Source organism: Electrona antarctica (assembly GCF_951216825.1).
Source record: "Electrona antarctica genome assembly, chromosome: 16".
In the NCBI taxonomy this organism is placed as follows: domain Eukaryota; kingdom Metazoa; phylum Chordata; class Actinopteri; order Myctophiformes; family Myctophidae; genus Electrona; species Electrona antarctica.
This window is the reverse complement of record NC_136797.1, coordinates 11,148,264-11,166,669: the sequence shown is the minus strand read 5'-3', so window position 1 is coordinate 11,166,669 and position 18,406 is coordinate 11,148,264. Positions and strand designations below refer to the sequence as shown.

The 18,406-nt window shown below is 43.8% G+C and overlaps 1 protein-coding gene across 1 annotated transcript in view; it reads left to right on the top strand.

Moving 5' to 3' along the window:
- LOC306939555 (protein FAM163B-like) overlaps nucleotides 1-18,406 on the top strand; it is a 50,609-nt gene that overhangs the window by 27,459 nt on the left and 4,744 nt on the right. The window lies entirely within an intron of this gene.

Here is an 18,406-nt window from a genome sequence, read left to right as displayed (position 1 = left end):
CTTAGCCAATCAGGATGGAGTCTGAGATATCTGAAAGACCCGTTTGGTTGAATGGCTCTAGAGAGACTGTGTACCAATTTGCGTGATGTTTGGACAAAATCTGTAGGTGTACTGTCCAAAAACTTGTTTTGCACAAAGCGGCCTCCTGGTGGCGCTATAACAGTGTGTGTGTGTGTGTGTGTGCAAAATGTGGCATCGACCGGGTTAACAGTGCCGGAGATTAGCTGTTCACAGACGGACACACGGACGGACACACGGACGGACGGACGGACGGACGGACACGCGGACGGACGGACGGAGTGCAAAACATACTCTCTCCCCATGCCTTCGGCCTGGTGGAGACAATTAATCACGAGATGGGGCTTTTTTGCGCATGTGGCCAAAATCATTTAATTTTGGGGGTCCTCCTTCCTCGACATGAAAACATTTGATCACCGGTGATATAGCAACATGCTGGATGGTAACCGCAAGGTTGCCAGTTCGAACCCGGGCTCCCCCAGAGTTTTAGTGTCAAAGTGTCCTTGAGCAAGACTCTGAACCCCTAATTGCTCCTGATGTGCTGGTTGGTGCCTTGCATGGTTTCCTCAGCCATCGGTGAATGAATGTGTGTGAATGGGTGAATGTGATGCACAATCTATGTAAAGCGCCTTGGATAAAGGGGCTATATACTGTTCATGCACCATTTACCATATGTTCTTCGGAAAACTGATTTAGTAGGCATTAGTAGAATCGGCCTCAGCTCAGATCTTAATGTGTTAACCCATTCTGGGCGGGAACCCCTCAAAGTGTTCGAAGCATTGTGTTATACTTTAGCTAATGAAAAATAGCAGATCTACAAGCTACAAGCTACGAGCTTGTAGGTCTGCTATTTTTTTGCAAATCTTTGGGGGGGGGGTCCCCAGAACAACATATTTTCAGATGGGGGTCGGCGGCCAAATGCAAATATTTTTGGGGGTCCTTGACATGAAAATGTTTGAGAACGACTGACATAGAAACATGAGGTTTTTCAGAAAACTGTCAGGATTTGGAAGACATTTGTAGAATCCTCCTCAGGTCGAAATGGAGTTAATGTGACCACTCACTGTGAAGGATGTGAAGGAATTGGCCCTGGTGCCGTTATGTCTGTATCCTCACGTCACTCTTACAGGGAGTTGAGAGAGTTCTCATGTTGGAATAGGCCTATCTCACAGAATTTCCACGCCCCCTTTCGGAGCTAGTGGTGATAGCGTGACGTCACTCCATAGACACTACATGTTAACAGAGGTCATTTAAAATAAGTCTACAACTTTTGTTTTCTCAAGGTAAGGTTTGTTCTATCTGTTCGAGCTGATTTACGATCTTGTTTGCTTCATAATAATATTGGTCTGTCACATTTTTACATTAGGAAATGTACTTAGATTCTCCAGAGAAAAAAACCTGTAAATGCTAATGTTAAATGACACCACTAGCTACCGGAAGGGGGCGTGGAAAGGGGGCTGTGAGATAGGCCTATAACCATCCATGTGCTCAGTTCAGATCAGGCTCTTGCTATACTCTGTGTGTGTAAACCTTAAGAATAACTATAAAGATGTACATTTTCATGTGTTATGGAACTGATTTTGACAAATGTGTCTAATATATAGTACAATGATTATGACTTACTGATGTAAAAAAAAGGTCTGTGTCTTCATGCAATATATTTGTTTTTATCCCTTATTATTGTATGCACACACTACAGGACTTTCAATGTCATCGGATAGCTGTAAATTTCACACAACATAACTTTATGTTTATTAAATTGTTTTTCACACATCGGCAACATTGTGACAGCTGTCACACCCATACAAGAACCTTCACTGATGCATCTCTGTCTGACAAAACGAAAACACACACAAGATGACATTGGAAATGACGTTATACCATGCGTGAGACAGCTAGGGGACACTATTGGTAGTTGTATCTCTCTCTCTCTCTCTCTCTCTCTCTCCCTCTCTCTCTCTTCCCATCTCTCTCCCTCTCTCTCTCTCCCCATCCCTCTCTCTCTCTCCCCATCCCTCTGTCTGTCTGTCTGTCTGTCTGTCTGTCTGTCTGTCTGTCTGTCTGTCTGTCTGTCTGTCTGTCTGTCTGTCTGTCTGTCTGTCTGTCTGTCTGTCTGTCTGTCTGTCTGTCTGTCTGTCTGTCTGTCTGTCTGTCTGTGTGTCTGTGTGTCTCTCTCTCCCCATCCCTCTCTCTCTCTCTTTCTCCCTCCCCATCCCTCTCTCTTCCTCATTCTCTGCCTCTCTCTGTGTACTGCAAGGGACAAAGTCATTGCCTGGGTGATGACGTTAAATTAAATTTCAAAAGAATACTTCCAGTCGTGAATATTGTGATCCAGACATCCAGTCAGGTTTCACCCTATACCCATATATGGGCCACCAGGGATGTGCACACATAGACATCAAAGGGGGCTTGAGAGTCCCTGCCCTTTTACCCGTCTGTAAAACAACTGCCCTTTCCAGACCATGAATGCAGCATTTACTACACGGTGAAAGAGATGCAAACATGCCACGCATTCAGGAGAATTTCCCGAAGTCTCCTGAACTTGGAACGCAGCGTTTTGCGTTTTTGTTTAGAAATCCATGTCGTTAACACACCGCATCTCCAGTAGATAAAGAGTGCTGGGTTGCGACCCGGAAATAGCTGATCTACAAGCTCTCAACGCGTCGCAGCGTGACGCGTTGTGAACTTGTAGATCTGCTATTTTGGCTATTTTTGTGTGTGCCCTCTTTTGTTTTATAATTTTTATCCCACGATTTTGTAACCCATTTTTCACCCCTGTGTCGATTATCTAATGTGATCCTGGGCTCTACACACCCTCCGCCAGCCTAGTCCCTATATATGGGGGACATGGGGAGAGCAACGGACTTGAACTCATGCTTCCTTCATGCCTGAGTGTCCAAGTTGCTCCTTTACACCTGACAGGGGTCAGGTGACCCCTCTTAACGGGATTTCAGCCCCTGCCTCTAACACTCTCTGCACGTCCCTGCTGGGTCATGGTGGAACACGGCTTCACATGCCGCCAGAGAAGGTGTGCGACATTATCGTGGGTTTCGTTCTGCACAATATTGTGCAAATTGTGACTAATAAACAAACAAGCAAAACAACAACCTATATATATCTCAGTTCTGGTCGGACCGTGGCGACTCTGGTCCATTATACATACATATAGTACATGGCCCATGGTACAGTCTGGCTAGTTTTAGAGCGTAACAATATTTAACACTTCAATGTCAACCTTGCTTTTATTGCTTTTTTTTATGGAGACCTGAATTATAATATCAGATATTAACAGTCTTGCTGCATAACCCGCGTTCCCCGCTATTTAATCCAATATTCTACGCTGCCGAGATTGTTTTATTACCTTTAGAGCATACACCGAAGTATTTGCAGCTTTCAACCATGAAAATCCGTTGATCAGACGAGCCAGCGGCCATGACAATGCGAAACGAAACCACAGTGCACAGCATGTTGTAGTCTAAACAAACGGCCCGTTCACATGCATTGGGCTCAATTTCCCAGAAGACCTAGCAGCCCAGAGGATGACTTGATTTCCGGTTTCGTCATCATAACGCGACGGCCTCGTCACAGGTACGGGACAAATCCGGTGGTACGGGACAAATCCGGTGGTCAGCTCACCACCGGATTATGAATAGGCCTTAAGACAGCCCTCCCCCTATCCACAAGGAGGAGCAGTGCACCAAAGCATTATGGGAATTGTAGTCCAGGAAGGAATGACATCATGGACACTTGGAAATACTGAAATATCTAAAAACACATATTTACCCACATAAACCCCCCCCCAGGAAAGTGTTTCTTGTCTCCACAAACATCATTAAAAAAAGATGTTGTTGCAAAAGGGGTGAAGTGGCCCTTTAAAGAAGTGCTTCTTACGTGCTGAGTTGGCAGAACACCGCAAGGTGAATGGGAAACATTTAGCAGGCTATATAATTAAATGTATAGCCCCCCTTGGACATGTTCTAGCCTTTGAAACGTCCCCGTGGTCCCACATTTACACTAGCCTGTGGCCTCGGATATAATATATCATTCAAAGAGCTGGGGTGATTAGAGGAAATACTGCCAAGGTGATATAGCGGGATACATTATAATGATACAACGTTTCCTGTCACCCAGTTGTCAGAAAGTCAAGTTTTGTTTTCTCTGTCCTTTTCTTCATAATTATACCCTCTACACTAGCTTTCTCTTTTAACCCATTTTGACCTGAAATCAGATTCTAAAAATGTCTTCTACATCCTGACAGTTTTTTGAAAAGGTTATGTTTCTATGTCAGTCGTTCGGGTTCCCGCCCAAAATGGGTTAATGTTCAACTTATTTTATTGACGTGACAAAAGTAAACTCTAAAATCACAGGGGTAACGTGACATTGTAATTGGCTGACAATATTAGTGGGAGGGGCCTGTGCAAGCGACTGCGGCAACCACACTTTGCAATTTTACAGAATTGCGACTTTTCTAGTTATTATTTGAAAAAGACTAACTGTGGAGAATCCCAAAACAACCCCAACTCTCTATCTCTGTCCCTCTCTCTATCAAACAAAGTATATGATGCAAAGAATACATTTCAATTACAGAATTACTGGATTCTATATTTAATACCCTCTCTCTCTCTCTCTCTCTCTCTCTCTCTCTCTCTCTAGTCTTTTTGATCTGAAATGACTATGTACAGTATGTTTCAAAGAATACATTTCATATGATGCAAAGAATACATTTCAATTACAGAATTACTGGATTCTATATTTAATACCCTCTCTCTCTCTCTCTCTCTCTCTCGCTCTCTCTCTCTCTCTCTCTCTCTCTCTCTCTCTCTCTCTCTCTCTCTCTCTCTCTCTCTCTAGTCTTTTTGATCTGAAATGACTGTATGTACAGTATGTTTCGTGCCACATTGTCCTGTGGTTATTTGGAGATGGTTAGCTGCGCTAAAAAGCCCCATCTCATGCAGTCATGGTTTGGTGGTGGTGGGCTAAGCTGGTCAGTCTGAAGGCATGCAGGTGTGACCTATAGGGGTCGGATAGATGACGACACTTCTTGCCTGGCCAAAATGCACTGAGTGGTCGGCTGGTTACAGCCATAAAGCACTGTATTTGTGTCGATCATTTTTGTTTAATGATGAATACGTATTATTGTCACCATCAGCCAGCCAGGCATAAGTTATACCATTACAATATTTCCGACCAACTTCTCGGTTATTTACTTATTTCTGATCTAATCTCCTCTCTTCCGGCGGGCAGTCCTGGTATAACTGGTAGTCGAGTCATTCTTTTGAAAATGCAAAGGCATTTATCTTGCTTTAAATGTCAACCGTGAACTATAAAGGACTTCAACTTGACTTTCTCCGTTGGTTGCAATTACCTCGACGGCTGAATTGACATTCAAGGCCCTTTTCACAGAACGGGAGGAATGATGGTGTCTTGTCAGGTTGGGTGGATAACACATTTTGGGCGGGAACCCCTTTTGGTGTTAGCATTATGTTATGCTTTAGCTATTGAAAAATAGCAGATCTACAAGCTCATAGCGCGCCACCGAGTGGCGCGCTACGAGCTTGTAGGTCTGCTATTTTTGAAAAATCGAAGAACGACTGACATAGAAACATAGCTTTTTCAGAAAACTGTCAGGATGTAGAAGACATTTTTAGAATCTGATCTCAAGTCAAAATGGGATAAGGACGAACGCAGGTGTAATGCAGTGTCAGGTCATGACTCATGACTCACGACGCCATTGTGCCGGAAAAGGGGCAGACAGGAACGTGTCCACGTGGGTGTCATGTTGCCGTCGCTGTGAGTCCTTTTGTCACGGGAACCAGGGCTCGAGTTCAGAGGCGTATCTACAATAAGGCGAGGGCAGGCGTCCGCCTGTCCAAATCCATTTCTGGCCTGGCCAAAATCCATACAATGAGAAAAAAAGACGACAAAAACAAGACCTGAGAACTATTAATGGACAGCTGATTGGCCGTTGCGGTAGAGCACGACCCTCAATCACCCATTGGAATGTAAATGCATGCCTTTCAGCCTTTGTATCCTACACGTCTGGCAGGTATATCTCTTTGAAAACCTTTAGTGCTACGATTGTGCGCGGGGAGACGACAATTAACACTTATCTTGCCTGCCCAAAACGTAATTCCTGGATACGCCACTGCTCGAGTTTAACCCATTTAGACCTGAGAACAATTTCTACAAATGTCTTCTAATTAAATCCTGACAGTTTTCTGAGAAGCCCCATGTTTCTATGTCAGTGGTTCTCAAACATTTTCATGTCATGGACGCCCAAAAATATATGTCTAATTGGCTGCCGACCCCCATCTGAAAATTGTTCCAGCGACCTCCACAGAAGCAAAGATTTGAGTTAAAAACGTTCTCTCTGAAAGAATAGTGCCGCGCTATGAGCTTGTAGATCTGCTATTTTATCAACAGCTAAAGCATAACATAATGCTTAAAACACCAAAAGGGGTTCCTGCCCAGAATGGGTTAAAATGTTCAGTGTTCAATAAAATATGTATTTGGGACAAACATGAATCTCCCCTATAGCTGGGACACGTTGGGAAGATATTTTCTTCTCAATTGTACACTACATACAGTATCACTGTCAATGATGGTTCATACATTCAAACCATGACAGCGCTATACACAAGTCCTGTGGAAAAATATTCATGTTTCACAGAATGCTTCAGTGGTGGAAAGAAAATACCGGAATTCAACATTTACTTGAGTAAAAGTACAAAAGTATTGGCTTCAAAATGTACTTAAAGTACCAAAAGTAATTTAAAAGTTTTCAAATGTATAATAATCTTTTGTAACTAAAGTTTTCAAATAATTGTAGTGGAGTAAAAGTAAATGTACTGGAAATTGGAAATACTCAAGTCAAGTAAAAATACCTCAAAATTGTACTTAACACGCTTATGGCCAGTTGACGTATTGACGTAATGAATCAATAAGTACAGTGCTTAAGCTTAATGTACTGCTTTCCATCACTGGAATGCTTTTTCTCTTTTTCACCCACAATGTCAATTATCTAATGTAATCCTGGGCTCTACACTCCCTCTGCCACCCTGGGGAGAGCGACGGACTGACCTCATGCTTCCTTCTATGCATGAGGAGTCCAAGCTGCTTCTTTTCACCTGACGGGGGGAGTTTCCCCAGTTGGATGTAGTGCGTGGAAGGAACTTATTCCGACCAGTTCCTTTCTCCTCCATCAGGCGCCCCGGCTGGCCAGGGGGAGGCAGTTTAGAGACCAGGATTACTGCATGTTTTTTGTGAGAGTACCTACCCTAGGGGACACGGGGAGAACATGCAAAACTGCAGGTGCAATACTGGTGGTCATACTCTCAGTCAGGTAGAACACTCTTGCTCAATTTCAAGAGGATAAACAGCATAAAAAGATTACAGACAGACAGACAGAGTACAGACAGACAGACAGACAGAGTACAGACAGACAAACTGGGAACTTCATTACAACAGGCAGCAACCCTTGAGTCACAACAAAGGTTTTCTCCCTGGAAATAAAAACGTATGGGTTTCCGAGGCTACTACAAAAGTGCAAACAAAAATACTCCACGACAGTCGATAGGGCTTGTGTACCTATGTGTAAGAATTTTTAAAGCCTTTTAATATCTTACAAGAATACAACGATAAAACCGAAAACAAGACAGAGTGCTAACAGTTGATGAATGTACAGTATGATGCATTTTTAGTTTTAGTTATGAACAACAGGATGAAAGACTGTCAATGATGATAAATACACAAAGATTATTGTGTTCATGTGAAGCTTACATTTCATATGCACTCCTGTACCATTCACTAGAAAATAATAATAATCCAATAGTATTTTAATGCGCTGTTGCTAATCTCCTACATTTGACGTCTTATTTTTTGGAAAGGGATGTTATACAACTTACAATTCTCCTTTTATTCAAGCCATCATGGGGTATAGTATGTAAATTATTAAAATGAAGAATGGGGGTGGGGGGGGGGGGACTCTGAACTACTCCTAAAGACAAAAGATGTTAGTTCTATTTTGTAGGGGAGAGAGAGAGAGAGAGAGAGAGAGAGAGAGAGAGAGATGGGATTCTTCACAGTTACTCTTTTACAAATAATAATATTAATGCTAATACATTTCATCACATTCTCTGTGAATGTTTTAGTCCCTTTGTATGACTTTCATCTCAGCCGATACTGTGTGCTTATCCCTTGTTCAAGTGAACGGCTGTCAACAACAGCACTCCCAGCAAACACATTGGCAGTGCATGATCTCTGCCTGCATGTCTCACCAATGCATTCCAAAGCTTCACGCTTGTTGCTACTAAAGCTTTGTGTCAACCCCGGTATAGACAAGCGAAACAAGGCACTGAACCATCAATGACCTTTCATCTTTGTGTGTGTGTGTGTGTGTGTGTGTGTGTGTGTGTGTGTGTGTGTGTGTGTGTGTGTGTGTGTGTGATTTTGACGTCAACTTCCAAGATTATTGTCACGTCATAAGTTGACAGATTCAAAAGAGTGGGATAAGAATGTATATGAAATGTGTGGGAATGGAGTCGCATACATAAAGTGACGAGGCCGGTGTAACAGCAATGGAGTGTTTTCACATTGGTTTATTTATACCAGTGGTTCCCAAACCTTTTTATGTCAAGGACCCCCAAATTGACACTAATTAGCACATTAATGGACCCCCCATTCAAAAATAATATGCCAAGAACCCGAGAGAAGATCTTTACGGCTCTAGCAGTGATTCTCAACCTGTTCAATTTCAAGGACCCACAGTTTGACACGCATTAGTCTACGGACCCGCCCCATTTAATGGCATTTATATATATATATATATATATATATATATATTAGGGGTGTAACGATACATTTTAACAGCGATACGATACGTATCACGATACATGGTTGACAATACGATACATGGACGATATTGGTTCATTATGGCGATCCGATACGATTGTATGATTTGAAATCGATACAGTAACTATTTAAAATACATTGACATTATTTTAAACTAAGTAATTAATCCCCTCTTTTTCTTTTATCTTCTAAAAATTGCTAAATACCCTGCACAAAAATGTAGCATTGATACAATCGATTATTTGCATAGCAAAACGATTCGATACCGATTATTTGCATTGCAAAACGATACGATACGATACATAATCAATGTTGCTGTTTTCATTTTGATATACTTCCAGTCGTGAAATTAAAATCGATTTTTCGATGCAGTTACTATATCATTACACCCCTAATATATATATATATATATATCGTCACCGAGGGGAAACACTGAAGCGCAAAATACATGGTGGCCGAAAGTGGTATTGCACTATGCATGGCACGTGAACACGCTGAGGTGAGCAACTCGATGCAAGTGGATGAGAGGAGAAATGGTGTGACGTCTCTATATATACAAGTCACACGGATGCTCTCCATTGTGCCGCTCGCTGTAGATCAGCATAATGGATGCGAGGGCCGAGGGAGTCATGCTTGGATGTCTTCAGCTGTCTCGTGGCAGTGTGTGGAGGCACCGATGAGCCTTTCTCACAGTGTGTAGGCACCGATGAGCCTTTCTCACAGTGTGGAGGCACCGATGAGCCTTTCTCACAGTGTGGAGGCACCGATGAGCCTTTCTCACCACGTGCGTGTGGTGTGTCTGTAGCTCCCAGCAGTGTTGTTTTTGGCAGCACATTTTGATTTTAGTTTTAGTCATAGTCTCTTGAATAGTTTTAATTTAGTTTTAGTCACATTTTAGTCACCCGGGGCCGGAATGTCTTAGTGTTAGTCTACTTTTAGTCGATGATTTAGGCGGGTCACTTGCTGAAAATAGACGATCTACAAGCCCACAACGCGTCGCAAACTGGTCCAAGTGACCAGTTTGTTTTAGGAAGTCTGGAGCCTTGTTTTAAGGTGCTCACAGTAGGGACTGAGACCCCTATTTTTGACGGGGTGACTTTGCGCCATGCTGCGTGGTCTTAACCTTCGCCATGGGGGTGTATGCAGCGCACCACCTATCTACAGGACGATAAAATGTCTGTAGCGCCTATCTTAAGTATTTGTCTGTTTTAAACGTTTTACAATTAGCCATCCTGCTCACATGGCTCTCTCTCTCTCTCTCTCTCTGTGTGAGTGAGTGTGTGTGTGTGTGTGTGTGTGTGTGTGTGCGTGTGTGCGCGGGAGTCAGTGAGTCTCTGTCTTTGTGACATTTGATTGAGCGCCTAGGGAAAGGTCAAAGGTTAAGTAGTGGGATTGATCATTAGTAAAAAACACTCAATAGTGCCACAGGAAACACTGTAATCACAAAATGATACTAAAGAAATATTGGTGTATTTCTGTAAAATACAAATTACCTTTTCTTTTCATAGAGCATTTACCAAAACACAATGTTTGTTCGAACCACTACACGACAGGAACTGATTCTGATAAACATGTCAGACTCAACATTAAAATGCAAGTCATGCTTTTATTTTTGCTGTTTTCCCCCCCAAATGCTTTCCAAGAAACCCAAACAGGAAGAAAAGCCCTGCATTTCCCTTACACTTAGACATAATATACGCTTTTTCTTTTACACTTTAGGGGAGCAGTGCAATCTGTTGTTGTTCCATCTCTATATTGATCCTGTTTGTGGACCGTGTGACCTGCAGATTGGATTACGGCCCTAGGATGGATCTATTCCAACTTGCAGGAAGAATATCTAATGTTATATTGTGTTTGTTTTGTACACAGCGTATAGATAGCAAGATAGAGACAGTGTGATCCATGCTAACTTCATATACAAAGTCACTGGAGAGACGAATGAAAGATAATTATGGTTTAAAAGTAGACAAATTACCCACACAAGGAATTTAATATCTCTCCTTCCATGTCTTGGTGGTATTTAGTCTCATTGTAGAACGGAGGGAAAAAAAACATCGCATGGATGCACCTGGGACGTATCCTCACTCAGTGATGTATCCCAAGGTCATCTGGGTTTCTCGGAACATCATACCCCTCACTCGGGTGACCCAGCCGGCGGTGATCAAGTCCCGACTTACGTCCCAGTAGCTACCCTCGATCAGTCCCATTAGGGAAAGATCAGGGCCACACAATCCGTTGCTCCAGAACTACTCTGCCGGGGAGGTAGACCAATCTGTCGTGTGGTGTGGAAGGACTAGACTCCTGTCCGGGCCCCTCTATATGTCTCACCAGGTCCACTCCTGCTCTCACCAGGTCCAGGACCTGTGCATTGCACCAGACGCCCAGCACCAGACACTTCATTCAGGAGTGGTGGATTCTTGAGCCGCAATGGTTCTGCAGGCAGCAGTTTTATTAGTCATAGTCTCTTGAATAGTTTTAATTTAGTTTTAGTCGTATTTTAGTCATGTTTTGGTGTTAGTCTAGTTTTAGTCGACTAAATATTGTGAGATTTTAGTCGGCTAAATCTACAGTTGATTTAGTCGACTAAAATGTATTTTGGCGTGCCTTGATGCCGTTGAAAGACCTAATTTTACACTTGCTGAAAATAGCCGATCTACAAGCTCACAACGCGTCGCAGTGCGACGCGGGTCTATTTTCAGCATGCAACCAATGTATAAAATGACTGGATCTCTTGTCCACTAGTCCCTTCCTAACATTTGAGTCTAGTTTTTATTTGTTGACGAAATTGTCAATATATTTAGTCTTAGTTTTAGTCATCGTAGCTTAGTTTTCATTTCGTTTCCATTTAGTTTTCGTCAGTGGAAAAAGGTGGTCGACGAACATTTTTCGTCTTAGTTTTAGTCGACGAAAACACTGCCACCTGGGCAACGGTGGTGCTGCAGGCTCCACCCGGGCAACGGTGGTGCTGCAGGCTCCACCCGGGCAACGGTGGTGCTGCAGGCTCCACTTTGCGGATTGGATGGCAGTCATAATGGCCTCACCGTGGGTTTGTTGGGCTTCCTCCTCACGGAGGACGCAGGCTGGGGCGCCAACCCATACTGCTCCCGGGTGCCGTCTACATTCCGGCTGTCACCCGTCTCTCCGGTGGTCACCAGACTATTCCTGGTTGTTACGTAGTCTATTCCTATGAGTCACTATAAATAGAAGAACTAGAATCCATATAATCTATCCATATAATCTATAGTTTTATTCCAGAGTCACAGGAGGTCCACAGAATACATACCAAATCATCAACAACACACATGCTGCAACAAAACAAATAAACTATTAACCCATTTTGGGTGGGAACCCCTTTTGGTGTTTTAAGCATTATGTTGTACTTTAGCTGTTGATAAATAGCAGATCTACAAGCTTGTAGGTCTGCTATTTTTGAAAAATCGTGAAAATGTGGCCCAAATGTTTGAATATATTCTTTCAGAGCGAGCGTTTTTAACTCAAAATTTTGCTTCTGGGGGTCCCTGGAACAACATATTTTGAGATGGGGGTCGGCGGCTAAATACATATAATTGTGGGGCTCCTTAACATGAACAAGTTTGAGAACGACTGACATAGAAACATAGGGTTTCTCAGAAAACTGTCAGGATTTGGAAGACATTTGTAGAATCAAGCTCAGGTCTATGTCAGTGAGGTGGTCAAATGTAGAGTTGTTGGCCGGCTCCATAATATGCAGATCTAGTATGTCAAACCATGTATGGCTATCCAGGGTTTGATGAGGTCAGTGTCGTGATCTTCAGCTGGGTGATGCGAGTCACACTCGCAAACAATTCTGAACCAAGTTGGTACAACACATGGATCTCCATATGTGGACATATGAAGATCCATGTGTTGTACCAACTCGGTTCATTTGCAAGTCTGAGTCGCGTCGCGGCAACCACAGTGGTTGGACTGACAACCATATATGGAGATTTAAGGGTCTCCATGATGTCACGTGATGTCACGAGGCGTGACCATATATGGGGGGAGTGATGTCACAAGGCGTGACCATTATGGAAGCGTGATGTCACGAGTTGTGATGTCACAAGGCGTGACCAACATATGGAGGCATGGGTGACGCAACAGACGAACGAATACAGGTCACAAGGCGTGACCAACATATGGAGGCATGGGTGACGCAACGGACGAACGAATACAGGTTTTCATAGTAAATGCGACCTATTCGGTCTCAATTAATCATTGTGGCTCTTATCATGAACCTGGCACTTCTGTGTTGTTACATATTCAGCTCTATTTTAGGGTGCATTCATGTCACAGTTGAGTTTTCTGCTTCATGTCACTTCATGACAGTGAGGCCTGTTGTTGCCTGTTGTTAATGATAGTGACTTTCACCACAATGGCGGATTCATAGTTTACCAACAAGACCACTGGCCTACATTCAAAGAATGCTGAAATGCACACCGTGATCGTATGAGGTATGGGCCACTGAAGTCAATTGTTCAAAATGATGTGTAGCCACGCACTCATGTAGCTCCGATGCAACAATTTATAGAGACGCACAAGCAGTCAGGGCAGCCCTCCAAGGCTAGGACAGCCCTGACAAAGGCAGCTAAGTTCTTTTAGTTTAGTCTGTGAATAATAATGTAGTGTGGTGTATGGATCTCATTCTCCAAGTTTGCAGAATGTGGCTGGTATGAGTGCTGAGTTTACCCCACGTTGAATGTCTGAGATTGGGATGGGAGGCATCCTTTGGTTAGACATAGCATTGGTTAGACATACAGTAAGGTTGGTGAGGGTTGCGTTAAAACGACCGGATTAAGGTTGGGTGAGGGGTGCATTAAAACGACCGGATTAAGGTTGGGTGAGGGGTGCATTAAAACGACCGGATTAAGGTTGGTGAGGGGTGCATTAAGACGACCGGATTAAGGTTGGTGAGGGGTGCATTAAAACGACCGGATTAAGGTTGGTGAGGGGTGCATTAAGACGACCGGATTAAGGTTGGGTGAGGGGTGCATTAAAACGACCGGATTAAGGTTGGGTGAGGGGTGCATTAAAACGACCGGATTAAGGTTGGTGAGGGGTGCATTAAAACGACCGGATTAAGGTTGGTGAGGGGTGCATTAAAACGACCGGATTAAGGTTGGGTGAGGGGTGCGTTAAAACGACTGGATTAAGGTTGGTGAGGGGTGCGTTAAAACGACCTGGATTAAGGTTGGTGAGGGGTGTGTTAAAACGACCTGGATTAAGGTTGGTGAGGGGTGTGTTAAAACGACCTGGATTAAGGTTGGTGAGGGGTGCGTTAAGGGTTGGGAGAGGGTTAAGGTTTGGTTTAGGTGTGCTGCCCCGTGGGAGGTTAGGGTGAGGGTTTGAGATAGGGGTTGTAGGACTAATGACTGGTCATAATGCAATGTTTCTCAACCTGGAGTGAAGTACAGTACACTTCATAGTACACAAAAGAAGGTTTTGAAATGGGTGAATTTCTCTGTATAATTTTTGTTTTTGGCCACATAGCGTACAATGACAACAGCGCGTTACGCAAAAAGAATGCAAGACATACGGTATAGACCCCACTTCATTGGAAAGGCCGCCTCCCATGTGGTATTTACTAGGACTGAAGAATTGAAATGACAGCAGATTGTGGTAGTTATACTGACTAGTTTATTGATTTATTAATTGCTATAAGAAAAATAATAACAGCGGTGACTCTCTCTCTCTGTCCAATCTTTAGCTATCGACGGTGAGTTAAGTACTGCGTGCAGTTTGTGAACAAAGCCTCATAAATCACAATGTTGTGCTGAGTGGTGCGGCTGTGCTACGCATACAGACCAGCTCTGCTCGTGTGCGCTGGTGAAAAAAGTACTCAAATTCTTTACCTTTTTAAGTAAAAGTATCATTACTGCAATGTAGAAATACTTAAGGTTGTGGATTAGGCATCATGAAAACCCCCTAGTTTGACACATCACATGCTACTTAAAGCATAATGAAACTTTTTTTCCCCTTATAGGTTGTTAAAGGTATATTCAGTAATTTGACTTAATTCAAATATCACTTATTTTTTATTTTTTTCTGGATAATCCTCCCTACTATAGAGTGTGCTGACCATATAAGGAGTTCCTCCCTGTCCCCAGTGAGCCCCTGGGGTCAAAAAACCCTAGTTTCAGTTTTGGTGGTGGGTGGCAAAGCCTTCATCCAATCAGGATGAGAGGGGCCTTCCTCCAATCATGATCGAGTGGGGGCGGGCCTTGGTGCACATGCTGTTGGCCTGTTGCACTTCCCCCCACTGTAGAGCGTGCATGTGCACATTTTGTTACCGGGGCGGACCGGGTTTTCTTTTCCAAATCACTGAATGCTCCTTTAAGGTTGTGGATTCAGCATCATGAAAACCTCCTATACTAGGGTTGGGTACTAGTTTGACACATCACATGCTACTTAAAGCATAATGAAGCTTTTTTTCCCCTTATAGGTTGTTAATGGTATGGTCACATATTATGCCAATTATAAAAATTGCTCAACATATGCAAGACTGCAAGTTAGCATCCGGCAGTTTCTACATGCTGGGGACCCATACTCAACATTTCTAACATAAAACCTTGGTGTGCTCAACATGTCCGGGTTCACATTCTGGCAAGTGGACTATTACTGAATGTCAACTCTCCAGGTTTACTTCAGAATATAATGAGAGTCAACACTAGTACTAGTGGTTCTCAAATGTTTTATTAGCAATGATGACCCCCTTAACTCTAAGAGTGTACAAATGGAACCAAATGGAACCGTAAGGGTCCATTTGGTTCCATTCGTACACTCTCAGAGTTACAGACCTGTAATTATGGTCATTCAGGGCTATCTCTTTTATGTGTTTCTTCTGGTAATATTATTTGTGCGTTGGTTTTAAAGGTATATTCAGTGATTTCACTTAATTCAAATATCACTTATTTTTTTCGTATTTTTTGGATAATCCTCCCTACTATAAAGTGTGCTGACCATATAAGGAGTTCCTCCCTGATCCCAGTGAGCCCCTGGGGTCAAAAAACCCTAGTTTCGGTTTGGGCTTTGGGTGGCAAAGCCTTCATCCAATCAGGATGAGAGGGGCCTTCCTCCAATCATGATCGAGTGGGGCGGGCCTTGGTGCACGTTATGTTGGTCTGTTGTACTTCCCCCACTGTAGAGCGTGTGCATGTGCACATCTTGTTACTGGGGCGGACCGGGTTTTTTTTCCAAATCACTTAATGCTCCTTTAAGTATGTCTGTGGCAAAAATGTGCACCACATGATGAACACGATGAACCCTGAATATTTCGTCCATGATACATTTTTCTTTTCAGACCAGGGTCGATTCGCAGCTGTCTTTCGACCTTTTCAACGGTGTTGTGTTCTTCCAGAGCTTGTTTTGTTTCCATTGTTCTACCTCTCGTACAATTCTATGTGAATATAGATATGTCTCCAGCATAACTTAAACAGCGTGTGGCGAAAATCTTTTGAGTATATATTCTTTCAGAGCGAACGCTTTTAACTCAAATCTTTGCTTCTGGGGGGGTCCCTGGAACAACATATTTTCAAATGGGGGTTGGCGGCCAATTACATTTGGCCGCCAATCATTTGGGGATATTATGATTCTAAAAACTGCGTCCTCCATAGAAAAGCATAAGCCAGCGGAATTTTCATTTCCGTTTTCTTCTGAGCGCGTACAGGACACAGTTGTGAACCGTTATCAATTCATTATTTTTAAAAAAAAGGCGTGATAAGGTCGACATCTGGCCTTTTGGCCCAGATGGAATTGAATGAATATGCACACCGAGAGGGTTTCCTTATCCTTACTCGGGGTCGACCTCTCCCATTTATCTTTTTTTTGTGTGACCTTTTGACTAAAGTTCAGGGTTCACGTGTCACCCACAACACAGCTGTCCAATAGGGCGTCGATCTGCCCGCTGATTAATGTCTTAAAAACGCAGTTTCTTTCCTCCTCCCCTTCATGCTCATTTACAATCTCTCATTGTCATTCCGCGTTCCCTTCCGTTCCTTCGCCAACCTCTAGTTTCTCCTTCGTCGTTTCACAATGTTCCGCGTTCTATTTTGCCTTAATTTTCATCCTGCTACGGTACAGTATGTCCCACTCTCTTGTCCTCTTCATTTAGCTCCTCCCATTCGCCTCATCATGTCCACTCCTGTCCCGTCTCATCATGTCCACTCCTGTCCCATCATGTCCACTCCTGTCCCGCCTCATCATGTCCACTCCTGTCCCGCCTCATCATGTCCACTCCTGTCCCGCCTCATCATGTCCACTCCTGTCCCGTCTCATCATGTCCACTCCTGTCCCGTCTCATCATGTCCACTCCTGTCCCGTCCTCATCATGTCCACTCCTGTCCCGCCTCATCATGTCCACTCCTGTCCCGTCTCATCATGTCCACTCCTGTCCCGTCTCATCATGTCCACTCCTGTCCCGTCCTCATCATGTCCACTCCTGTCCCGTCTCATCATGTCCACTCCTGTCCCGTCTCATCTCCGCATACTCTCTCCTCTTCTCTCGCCCCACTATACACTCTTGACTCTTCTATGCAGTGGCGTGCACAGACATTTAGAGGGGCAGGTGCTCAAGTGGAAAAAAAGGGCACTTTGTGCAGCGCGTGGAACCGGCCGGTTGCCTTAATAGTGTGAGATTTATAGATTGTGGGGCCTAAATAATATATTAGAAGCTTTTTATCAAGAATTGATCAATGTTACCATGGTCCACATACTGTACAGTGTAACTGTAAAGAAAAAAAAAGTGTTTTTTTTTGGTTTGTTTTTCCCCGAAAGGGCACATTGCCAAAAGGGCAGGGGGTGCTCTAGCACCCCCTAGTGTCTATCTGTGCACGCCACTGCTCTTCTATGCTTCATCTCAGCCCTCTGCCCTGCCCTCTCTCTCTCTCTCTCTCTCTCCCCCCCTCCCCCTCTGCCCTGCCCTCTCTCTCTCTCTCTCTGTGCCCTGCCCTCTCTCTCTCTCCCCCCCTCCCCCTCTACCCTGCCCTCTCTCTCTCTCTCTCTGCCCTGCCCTCTCTCTCTCTCCCAGCCCATGCAGCTTAATCCTCTCCGTCTCCCCCATCTCTTCTTCATCGCTCCCTAGTCCCTCCCTCGTCAACACTGCCCCATTCATTTTGAAGTCCTTCACTCTCTCATGCCGCTTGCTCATGTCACCTCCGATGTATCCATCTCTATCTCATTGCCCCCAACCCACCCTTTTACCCCCCCAACCTCTCTCTCTCTCTCTCTCTCTCTCTCTCTCTCTCTCTCTCTCTCTCTCTCTCCTCTCCCTCGACCCTTCCTCTCTGTCTTCCGGTCTGAAACTTGTCTGTAATTATGAGACAACGTTGATTGTATTAAGTGTCTGCCAAACGGTACATAATTCAATGAGTCACACTGAGAGGGCGCAGTTATAATCCACTTAATGAAACCGATAGCCCTACACTATTATTGATATGTTCTGTCTTTTTGTCTGTGTCTCCCTGCAGCGTGTGCGTGCTGAACGAACAAACAAACGTGTTATTTATATATATTTAATATATGCCTC